The following is a 10,755-nucleotide window of genomic DNA, read 5'->3' as shown; positions in this document are numbered from 1 at the left end:
CTCTCGTTCTTATGTGCATAAATCGGAATGCTCGAGTGTGACTGCCTTTGTGCCCCTCCAAATGGATGTGCTCACTCGAATGCGAGGAGGTTGCCACACACTCTAGCATCTCACACCTGACCTATGTCTTCGCGTTTGAACCTTAGCAAGATTTCCTCTAAAATAGGTGCATTATGATCCACATTGGTCTATTTCCTTCATAGTTGGCCTCACAATCCTACCTGCATAAAAGTAACATAAAAACACACATATTAGTGTAAAAACCTGAGAAAAGTAATGCTCAACATAAGGAATGAACACTTCGCATTCATATTGCACAAGCACTTATCATTCTACAAATAGAGGGGTTATGCATGCTTATAACAAAGTTACAAACGATTAAATGGTGTATTTTTGGATTTTTGCGGCATGACCGTCCGGTTTTTACGCCCTGTGGATCAACATGGGCATGTTGAAAATTCACACGACTATGTGGATTTCTCTAGACCTACATCATGATCTTGTTTGATCGATTTTCTTTCAAATTTTATAGATTATGACACCTAGATTAAAGAAGCAAGCTGATAAACCGCCGCGCGAGTCATCTCCTGAGTCTGAGAACATGAGATTTGCTATCCCCAAGCATCGGGCTCGTTTTGTGCATTTGTCAAGACTTCGGTTCAGATAGACTCGATTCCTGGACACAAGCGTATTGCGAGATATACAGTAGAGAAGAGAGTTGGCGGATGAGATAGAGGATCTAGTATTGCTCGGATGTTGGGGACACTTATTAGCAATCAGAGAGCCCGTCATCCATACACTTACACTCGAGGTGTTATCCTCATTCGAATTCGACCGTTCATATGATAGATTTGACACTGACACCGCTAACAGTTCACAGCTCTGGGGGATCACTATAGCATGAGTGTGCCATAGTTTTCGATCAGACTAGAGTTATATGAGGAGGAATTCACGGACACTGAGTATGCGCAGTTACCGACAGAATATCCGGGCGTCTTTACAACACAGTGGGCGTATAGAGTGTTACGCTGTCAGGGCCAGTAGGAGCTAGGGGTGTCCAAGGCCACGTGCCTTTCCCGACCTGCGTATCGATATTTGCACGCTGTTATTAGAAGGTGGGTGAATGGCCATGGTGATAGTACTGGCCTCGTATATCTTCTTCGATGGTTCCGTACACACCGATCCATTTGGGACATATCATCGCGGAGTATTTACGACATCAGGGGCAGTATGCCAAATTAGGAGTGATCTTCTCAGGTCCTTACATCATGAGATTGGTTATGGGTATGTGTCTTCTGACTGTGATTTGGGGGATCAAGAAGGTGAGTATACCTGCTCCCCTGGTCACAAAGACATTGAGGCTGATGGGAATGGTGTGCAGGGTTCGGTCCAGAGTATATGCCATGATTACACATACCCCTGAGGTAGCAAAGGGAGATGATGATATTGTTGAGGCTTCTAAGCCTGCCTCTAAGCCTCAGGCGGCACCGATAGAAATAGAGGCACCCCCTGTGGCATAGGATCCACCGCCAGTGCGCATGTTTTCACCATTTCGAGCTTATAATCACTTTGAGAGGCTCGAGAGTGTGGTAGGGGTGTTACGAACAGAGGTTGCTGAGGTCAGGGCTACACAAGCCGCACAGTATACAGAGTTCATAGCATGTTTTGACACTTTACAGCAGATTTTAGAGCGAGACATTGCCGCATCATTTGTCCTATGGCCGAGGACCCCACAGGCATCCCTGGCACCTCCATCACCTACTCCAGCACCAGTTGATCCACCGTGTGCCTCATAATAACCACCAGCTATCGTAAAGGAGCCGACAGCTGCTAACACCAACATTTGACTTTATTTTCATCGCCTTTATTACTTCTGTATTTTATTTTGGACTTGTATACTAAGAAAGGACTTTCCTTCTGAGTTTATTTTCATTTTGTTATCTCGAGTTGTATTCATTGCTTTATCTTTTATTTACTAGAGTTGTTTTTGTTTTATTGAGCTTCACTGAACCCCCTCGTGTATGCGTGCAGATGGTCTTATCAGCATGGGAATTGAGATCTTGCCATGGACAAGGCCAAGATGCTTCGGCACTCAGCCGTGTGTGCATCACAACCCATTGGAACATCACTCCCAAGGTTTTAGCTCCATCAAATGCAACACTGTGGCATCACTGTTCACAGCCGCCCGAGAAACCAGAGAAATAGAGAATCCACACGGGCGTGTGGAAATTATCCACGCCCATGTGGAAATTCCACACGGGCGCGTGGAGCATCCACGCCAGTGTAATCGCCCGATTCCAGCCATATTTAAAGCCGATTCAGCCCCAATTTTGGTATTATTTTCTCCATATTTTCCCCAACTTGAGACAGGGCTTCAGTTAGGGTTTCGAGGGGTATTGGCCAAGGTTTTGGAGAGGTTCTATGGCTCCAACATCGTCATTCCTTATGAAGAAGGTTGGTAGGGGAGCTTCCATTGAAGCGTATCCTATACCGGACGAGGGAATCCTTGGACGACGAGTAGAGGACTTTCCACAAGACCATCAACACAATTATCGAGGGGGTTTCTTTATGGATTCATTGCTTTTACATTCTATTTCTTTAATTATACTTAGCTCCATGGAGAGCTAAACCCCTAGTTGGTACTCGGGTATTGTGAACCCTAGGATGTATTTGTTTCTTTAAACCACTTTATTATGCTTTCAATAAATTGATGTTTGTTGTGAGTTCCAACCTTGAATGCTTGATTGTATGAACATTTCCCCTAGAGTGACACTAGGGTTGAGAGTTCTTGTTGGTAATCTTGTCAGTGAGTGACACACCACGAGCGTTAGGCAAAGCTAGGTTGGAGAGGGTTGAGAGGGTGAGTCGAGAGGTACAGGAGCGTCCCCTTTCCCCTCCGGCGTGATAGATTCTACCTCCATTCCTCGAGTTCTTTGCGGCCATAATAGAGTGAATGGTCTAAGGAATGAACTTCCGCAGGGGCTTAGTTGCGCGTGCAACGGAGTGAAGCGTTGAGGTGATCTTAGTATCTAGCTCTTAATTGTGGTTAGGGACCTTCCGCCTGGACCAAAGGGTTAGGTCTATAATTAGTAAGAGATTTATCACTTGGAATCCCTAGAGCTCATTGCAACTCTATGCGAATGCGAGGTGTTGAGATTGTTCGATTTCTCCTCTAGGACATGTATAGAGTTGGGCATAGTTGACCTTAGATTTGGGACTATATAATTAAGGATTTCCATGACTCACCATTGCATTGATTAGGAAGCATAATAGAGGGTTCTTGCACTTGAAACAATTATCCTAGCTGGAGCATTATCCGGGTACCCCATCTTTATCGATTGCCTTACCCCCTTCTTTACTTTTGCTCTCTTTCTTGTTGCTTTTATTATTGAGAATTGAATCATTATCACACTCATTATCATTGATCTTTTACATAGCTAAGAATCGAATTAAGTATTTTTATTCCCTACTCCCTGTGGATTCGATACCCGCTCACCCGGGATTATTACTTCGACAAACCCGTGGACTTGCGGGATATACACATGGGGACCTTGTCAAGTTTTTTTGGCGCTGCTGCATGGAGTAGGAGTATAGAGATACTTTTGCACTTTGTTTTTCATAGCTATTTCACCATACATTCTGTTTCATATCTTCTCATTCTATCATCGTTCGATTTTTCTTTTTTTCTTTCTTTTTGTTGCAGCTCCAGTGTTATGACCGAAGGAATCCATCAATATTGATTGAAGAAGACCCCGAGCTTGAACGCATACATTAGAAGAAAAAGGGAAAAGAACCTATGGAAGACCAACATAATTCAGCTGATTTGGAAGGAGAGGAATCGAAACATGGCGGGGACGAGAATAAGCAATAGCTGAACACTATCCCGACTATGCCAGACATTCAGTGTTGGGGACGCAATCGAGTATTGTGCGTCCTCCGATTATAGCTCAGAACTTCGAGCTAAAGCCGGCATTCATCAATATGCTGCAGCAGTCTGCACAATTCAACGGTTTGGCCGATGAAGATCCAAATAGTCATATAGAGAGCTTTCTCGAGGTGTACGGCATGCTAAAGATAGAAGAGGTTACGGATGATGCCATCAAATTGAGAGCCTTCCCATTTTCCTTGAAGGGGAAAGCGAAGAAGTGGCTACACTCATTACCTAGAGCATCAATCACTACATGGGAGGAGATGGTAGAAGCTTTTCTAGCCCGTTATTTTCCTCCCGAAAAATCAGAAAAGCTTAGGAATAAGATCTCGTCCTTTGTTCAGTTGGAATTGGAGTCTCTATTCAAGACATGGGAAAGGTTCAAGGAGCTCCTGAGAAAGTGTCCGCAACACGGATTCCTGGAGTGCATGATTGTTAAAACCTTCTACAATGGTTTGAACCCGAGTACAAGGCAACTCTTTGATGCGGCAGCAGGAGGTACCTTAGGTAGCAAAACCCCCAATGAGGCTCATCAATTAATCGAGGAAATGGGGTTAAATAGTTACCAATGGAATGCTAGAGAGAAGAAAAAGGTGGCCGGTATCCATGAAATTTTTGTGGTAACCTCATTGGCGGCGCAAGTAGATAGTCTGAGTAAGAAGCTAGATCTCATAGCTTCAAATAGAGTTGCGGCCATGACCAATTGCATCGGTTGTGGTGGAGGACATGCTCTCTCCGATTGCCTGATCTCGATTGGTGATGTTTCTTCAGTGGAAAGCGTTGACTTTGTAGGTGATGACATGAGACCCCAAGGGAACCCATATAGCAATACTTATAATTCAGGTTGGAAGAATCATCCCAACTTTCATGGAGTAATCAAGGACCACAAAAGTTCATGGGGCCACCGGGTTTCCAATAACAACAATCCCCCCAAGTGAAAAACAGAATTTCAGGCTTGGAAACCCGAATGACAGATTTAGAGAAGCACTTGGCTAGATTTGTTCAATCTGCAAATACACGGTTTGAATCAGTCGAGGCTACACTTCGCAATCACACCGCCTCTTTGCACAACCTTGAAAATCAGGTGGGATAAATTGCGAAGTCTCTCTCTGAAAGGCCACATGGAAGTTTACCAAGCAATACGGAAACCAGCCCTAGAGAACATGTGAAGGCGATCACTTTGAGAAGTGGTCGTGAGGTTGAAGGGAGGCTTTTGAGTGAGAAGCCGAAAGAACACGCACCCGAGATTATAGAGGTTTAGGAGGGAGTGAAGGAAGAGAAAGAGGTGGCATCCCCACCTTTCAAGCCAAGAATCCCTTATCCCTCTAGATTGAAAAAGAACCAAGGGGATGAACAGTATAAGAAGTTCCTTAGTTTATTCAACAACTCCACATCAACATTCCTTTTGTAGAGGCATTAGCTCAAATGCCTAAGTATGAGAAGTTCTTGAAAGGCTTGTTGACCAACAAGAGGAAGTTGGAGGAGAGTGCTTCAGTGGTGTTAGATGCTTCATGCTCGGCGGTGCTGCAAAAGAACATGCCGAACAAGAAGAAAGACCCGGGAAGCTTCATTATTCTGTGTAACATCGGCAACTTAGGTGAACAAATGGCACTGCCGGATTCAGGGGCAAGTATCAACGTCATGCCATACACTTTTTTCCAAAAGCTAGGCTTGGGAGAGCCTAGGCCTACTCGAATAACTTTACAATTGGCGGACCGAATGGTGCGACATCCGAGAGGCATCATTGAAGACGTGCTTATCAAGGTGGGCAAGTACATTTTTCCGGTTGACTTTGTAGTGCTAGATGTCGATGAGGATGCGAATGTACCCTTGATACTTGGGAGACCGTTCTTGCAGACTTCCAAAGCATTGATTGACATGGACAGCGAAGAGCTCACATTGAGAGTTGGAGATGACAAACTCACTTACCGCCTTGCTGAAACCATGCGGCATTCTCTCGACTTTGATGACACTTTGTATTTCCTAGACACTACTGATGAGCTTGTTGATGAATACATGCAGAAAATGTTCAACCCGGATCCATATGAAGGTTTGTTCAACCAAGAGGAGAGCAATGAAGAAGTAATGATGCTTGGGTCGACTGAAGAGGTAACATCTACCACGGGGATCTCGAAGAAGGTGCTCCGGAAAACGAAGAGGGTTAGGAGACACCACCGAAAATACTCCAAGACTGTTGGAGACGCACATGAACCAAGAAGGCTGCCAAGTATCAAGGGTACATCCAAGTATCAAGGGTACATCCAAGTACCGAAAATACTCCATGTCAAACAATGCTTTGGAAGTCCGCAAGAACGATCTCCCAAGTATCAAGGGTACATCCGCATCCTCATCGACATCTAGCACTACAAAGTCAACCGAAAAAATGTACTTGTCCACCTTGACAAGCACGTCTTCAATGATGCCTCTCGGAAGTCGTGCTGTTCGGTCCGCCAATTGTAAAGTCATCCGAGTAGGCCTAGGCTCTCCTAAGCCTAGCTTTTGGAAGAAAGTATATGGCATGATGTTGATACATGCCCCTGAATCCGCCAATGCCATTTCCTCACCTAAGTTGCCGATGTTACACGGAATGATGAAGCTTCCTGGGTCTTTCTTCTTGTTCGGCATGTTCTTTTACAACACCACCGAGCATGAAGCATCTAGCACCACTGAATCACTCTCCTCCAATTTCCTCTTGTTGGTCAATAGGTCTTTCAGGAACTTCGCGTACTTAGGCATTTGAGCCAATGCCTCTACGAAAGGAATATTGATGTGGAGTTGCTTGAACAGACTCAGGAACTTCTTATACTGTTCATCCCCTTAGTCATTCTTCAATCTAGAGGGGTAAGGGTTTCTTGGCTTGAATGGTGGGGGTGCCACCTCTTTCTCTTTGTTTACTCCCTCCTAAACCTGTACAACCTCGGGTGCGTGTTCTTTCGGATTTTCACTCGGAAGCCTTCACATGTTCTCTAGGATTAGTTTCCGTGTTGCTTGGTAACTTCCATGTGGCCTTTCGGAGAGAGACTTCGCAATTTGCCCCACCTGATTTTCAAGGTTGTGCAAGGAGGCGGTGTGATTGCGAAGTGTAGCATCAACTGATTCAAACCTTGTATTTCCCGATTGAACAAATCTTGCCAAGTGCTTCTCCAAATCCGTCATTCGGGTTTCCAAGCCTAAAATTCTGTTTTCCACTTGAGGGCTTGTTGTGATTGTTGGAAACCCAATGACCCCATGGTCTAATGTGGTCCTTGATTACTCCATGAACAATTGGGATGATTCTTCCAACCTGAATTGTAGGTGTTGCTGTATTGATTCCCTTGAGGACTCATGCCATTACCTACAAAGTCAACATTCTCAACTAAAGAAACATCACCAATGACGATTGGGCAATCGGAGGGAGCATGTCCTCCACCACAACCGGTGCAATTGGTCACGGCCACAACACTATTCGAAGCTATAAGATCTAGCTTCTTACTCAAACTCTCCACTTGGGCCGCCAATGATGTTACCGCAGCAATTTCATGGAGACCGGCCACCTTTTTCTTCTCCCTAGTGTTCCGCTGGTAGCTATTTAACCCTATTTCCTCAATCAATTGACAAGCCTCATCGGGGGTCTTGCTACCTAGGGTACCTCATGTCGCCGCATCCAAGAGTTGCCTTGTACTTGGGTTCAAACCATTATAAAAGGTTTGAACAATCATCCACTCCGGGAATCAGTGTTGCGGACACTTTCGCAGGAGTTCCTTGATCCTTTCCCATATCTCAAATAGAGATTCCAATTTGAACTGCACAAAGGATGAGATCTCATTCCTAAGCTTTGCTAATTTTCTGGGAGGGAAATAACGGGCTAAAAAAGCTTCTACCATCTCCTCCTATGTAGTGATTGATGCTCTAGGTAATGAGTATAGCCACTGCTTTGCTCTCCCCTTTAAGGAAAATGGGAAGGCTCTCAATTCGATGGCATCATCCATCACACCATTTATCTTCAGCATGTCGCATACCTCGAGGAAGCTCTCTATGTGATTGTTTGGATCCTCAGCGGCCAAACCATTGAATTATGTGAACTACTGCAGCATATGGATGAATGTCGGCTTTAGCTCGAAGTTTTGAGCTATAATTGGGGGACGCACAATACTCGATTGTGTCCCTAACACTGAAGGTCTGGCATAATCGGATAGTGTTCGTTGTTGCTCATTTTGTTCTGCCATGTTTTCAGATCCTTCTTCTACCAAATCAGTTGGATTATGCTGTTCTTGCATAGGTTCTTTCCTTTTTCTTCTAAGTGTACGTTCAAGCTCAGGGTCTCCTTCAATCAATATTGATGGATTCCCTCGAGTCATAACCTGGAGCTGAACCAAAAGAAAGAAAAAGACAATCAGAACGATAATAGAATAAGAAGATATGAATTAGAATGTGTGGTGAAATAGCTAAGAAAACAAAGTGCAAAGTATCTCTAAACGCCTAGCTCCCCGGCAACGGCGGCAAAAACATGACAAGATCCCCTTGCGTATATCCCGCAAGTGCACGGGTTTGTCGAAGTAATAATCCCGGGTGAGCGGGTATCGAATCCACAGGGAGTAGGGTGTAAAGACACTTAATTCGATTCTTAGCTATGTGGAATATCAACAATGATAAGTGTGACAATGATTCAATTCTCAACAATTAAAAGCAACAAGTAAGAGAGCGAAAGTAAGGAGGAGGTAAGGCAATCTATAAAGATGGCGTACTCGGATGATGCTTCACCTAGGATAATCGCTTCAAGTTCAAGAACTCTCTATTATGCTTCCTAATCAATGCAATGGTGAGTCGTGGAAATCCTTACATACATAGTCCCAAATCTAAGGTCAACTATGCCTAACTCTATTCATGTCCCGGATGAGAGATTAAATAACTTCTCAACCTCGCACTCGAATAAAGTTGCAATGAGCTCTAGGGATTCCAAGTGATAAATCTCTTCCTAATTATAGACCTAACCCTTTGGTCCAGGCGGAAGGTCCCTAACCAAAATTAAGCCCTAGATACTAAGATCCCCTCAACGCTCCACTCCGTTGGACGCGCAACTAAGCAGTAGCGGAGATTCATCCCTTAGACCATTCACTATATCATGGCCGCAAAGAACTCGAGGAACGGAGGTAGAATTTATCATGTCAGAGGGGAAAGGGGACGCTCCTGTACCTCTCGACTCACTCTCTCAACCCTCTCCAACCTAGCTGTGTCTAACGCTCCTGGTGTGTCACTCACTCACAAGGTTACCAATATGAACTCTCAACCCTAGTGTCACTCTAAGGGAAATGTTCATACAATCAAGCATTCAAGGTTGAAACTCACAATAAACATCAATTTATTAAAAGCATAATAAAGAAGTTCAATGAAACGAATACATCCTAGGGTTCACAATCACCCAAGTACCCACTAGGGGTTTAGCTCTCCATGGAGCTAAGTACAATCAAAGAAATCGAATGGAAAAGCAATGAATCCATAAAGAAACCCTCTCAATGGCCGTGTCGATGGTCTTGTGGAGAGTCCTCTACTTGTCGCAAGGGATCCTTTGTCCGGCCTAGGATACACCTCGCCGGATCGATGCCGATGAAAGCTCTCCCAATAACCTTCTTCCAAATGACGCGCGATGTCAGAGCCGTAGAACCTCTCCAAAACCCTAGCCAATACCCCTCAAAACCCTAGCCGAAGCCCTCTCTCAAGTTGGGGAAAAGATAGAGAAAAGAATACCAAAATCAGGGCTGAATCGGCTTTAAATAGGGCTGGAATCAGGCGACTCCACGGCCGTGGACGGTACACGCGCCCGTGCGGAATTTCCACACAGCCGTGGATCATTTCGACACACCCGTGTGGATTCTTTGTTTCTCTGATTTCTCGGCCGGCTGTGAACAGTGCTACTACAGTACATGCTACAGTAGTGTAAAACCGTTGGCCTATTTCCTTGGCTTGAAAGGTGGGGTTGCCATCTCTTTCTATTTGTTTTCTCCCTTCTCAACCTCTACAACCTCGGGTGCGTGTTCTTTCGGTTTCTCACTCAGAAGCCTCCCTTCAACCTCACGACCACTTCTAAAAGTGATCGCCTTCACATGTTCTCTAGGGTTGGTTTCCGTGTTGCTTGGTAAACTTCCATGTGGCCTTTCGGAGAGAGACTTCGCAATTTCCCTCACTAATTTTCAAGATTGTGCAAGGAGGCGGTGTGATTGCGAAGTGTAGCCTCGATTGATTCAAACCTTGTATTTGCCGATTGAACAAATCTAGCCAAGTGGTTCTCCAAATCCGTCATTCGGGTTTCCAAGCCTGAAATTCTGTTTTCCACTTAAAGGGCTTGTTGTTGTTGTTGGAAACCCGATGGCCCCATGGTCTTCTGTGGTCCTTGATTACTTCATGAAAAGTTGGGATGATTCTTCCAACCTGAATTGTAGGTGTTGTTGTATAGGTTCCCTTGAGGTCTCATTCCATTACCTACAAAGTCAACGTTCTCAATTGAAGAAACATCACCAATGACGATTGGGCAATCGGAGGTAGCATGTCCTCCACCACAACAGGTCCAATTGGTCACGGCCATAACTCTATTCGATATGAGATCTAACTTCTTACTCAAACTCTCCACTTGGGCCGCCAATGAAGTTACCGCATCAATTTCATGGAGACCTGCCAACTTTTTCTTCTCCCTAGCATTCTACTGGTAGCTATTTAACCTTATTTCCTCAATCAATTGACGAGCCTCATCGGGGGTCTTGCTATCTCAGGTACCTCCTGCCGGCGCATCCAAGCGTTGTCTTGTACTCGGGTTCAAACCATTGTAGAAGGTTTGAACAATCATCCACTCTGGG

At 44.8% G+C, this 10,755-nt stretch overlaps 2 non-coding genes across 2 annotated transcripts; one reads left to right on the top strand and one right to left on the bottom strand.

Annotated features, from left to right (window-relative positions):
- Nucleotides 1–4,239: 4,239 nt before the first annotated feature.
- On the bottom strand, nt 4,240–4,346 carry LOC120271305. The gene has a single exon (XR_005539921.1). It is a non-coding gene; the product is annotated as a small nucleolar RNA R71 (small nucleolar RNA).
- Nucleotides 4,347–7,636: 3,290 nt separating this feature from the next.
- Nucleotides 7,637–7,743, top strand: LOC120271317. The gene has a single exon (XR_005539931.1). It is a non-coding gene; the product is annotated as a small nucleolar RNA R71 (small nucleolar RNA).
- Nucleotides 7,744–10,755: the final 3,012 nt, after the last annotated feature.

The sequence above is a fragment of the Dioscorea cayenensis genome, chromosome 10 (assembly GCF_009730915.1).
Source record: "Dioscorea cayenensis subsp. rotundata cultivar TDr96_F1 chromosome 10, TDr96_F1_v2_PseudoChromosome.rev07_lg8_w22 25.fasta, whole genome shotgun sequence".
In the NCBI taxonomy this organism is placed as follows: Eukaryota; Viridiplantae; Streptophyta; class Magnoliopsida; order Dioscoreales; family Dioscoreaceae; genus Dioscorea; species Dioscorea cayenensis.
This window is presented reverse-complemented; position numbering and strand designations above follow the sequence as displayed.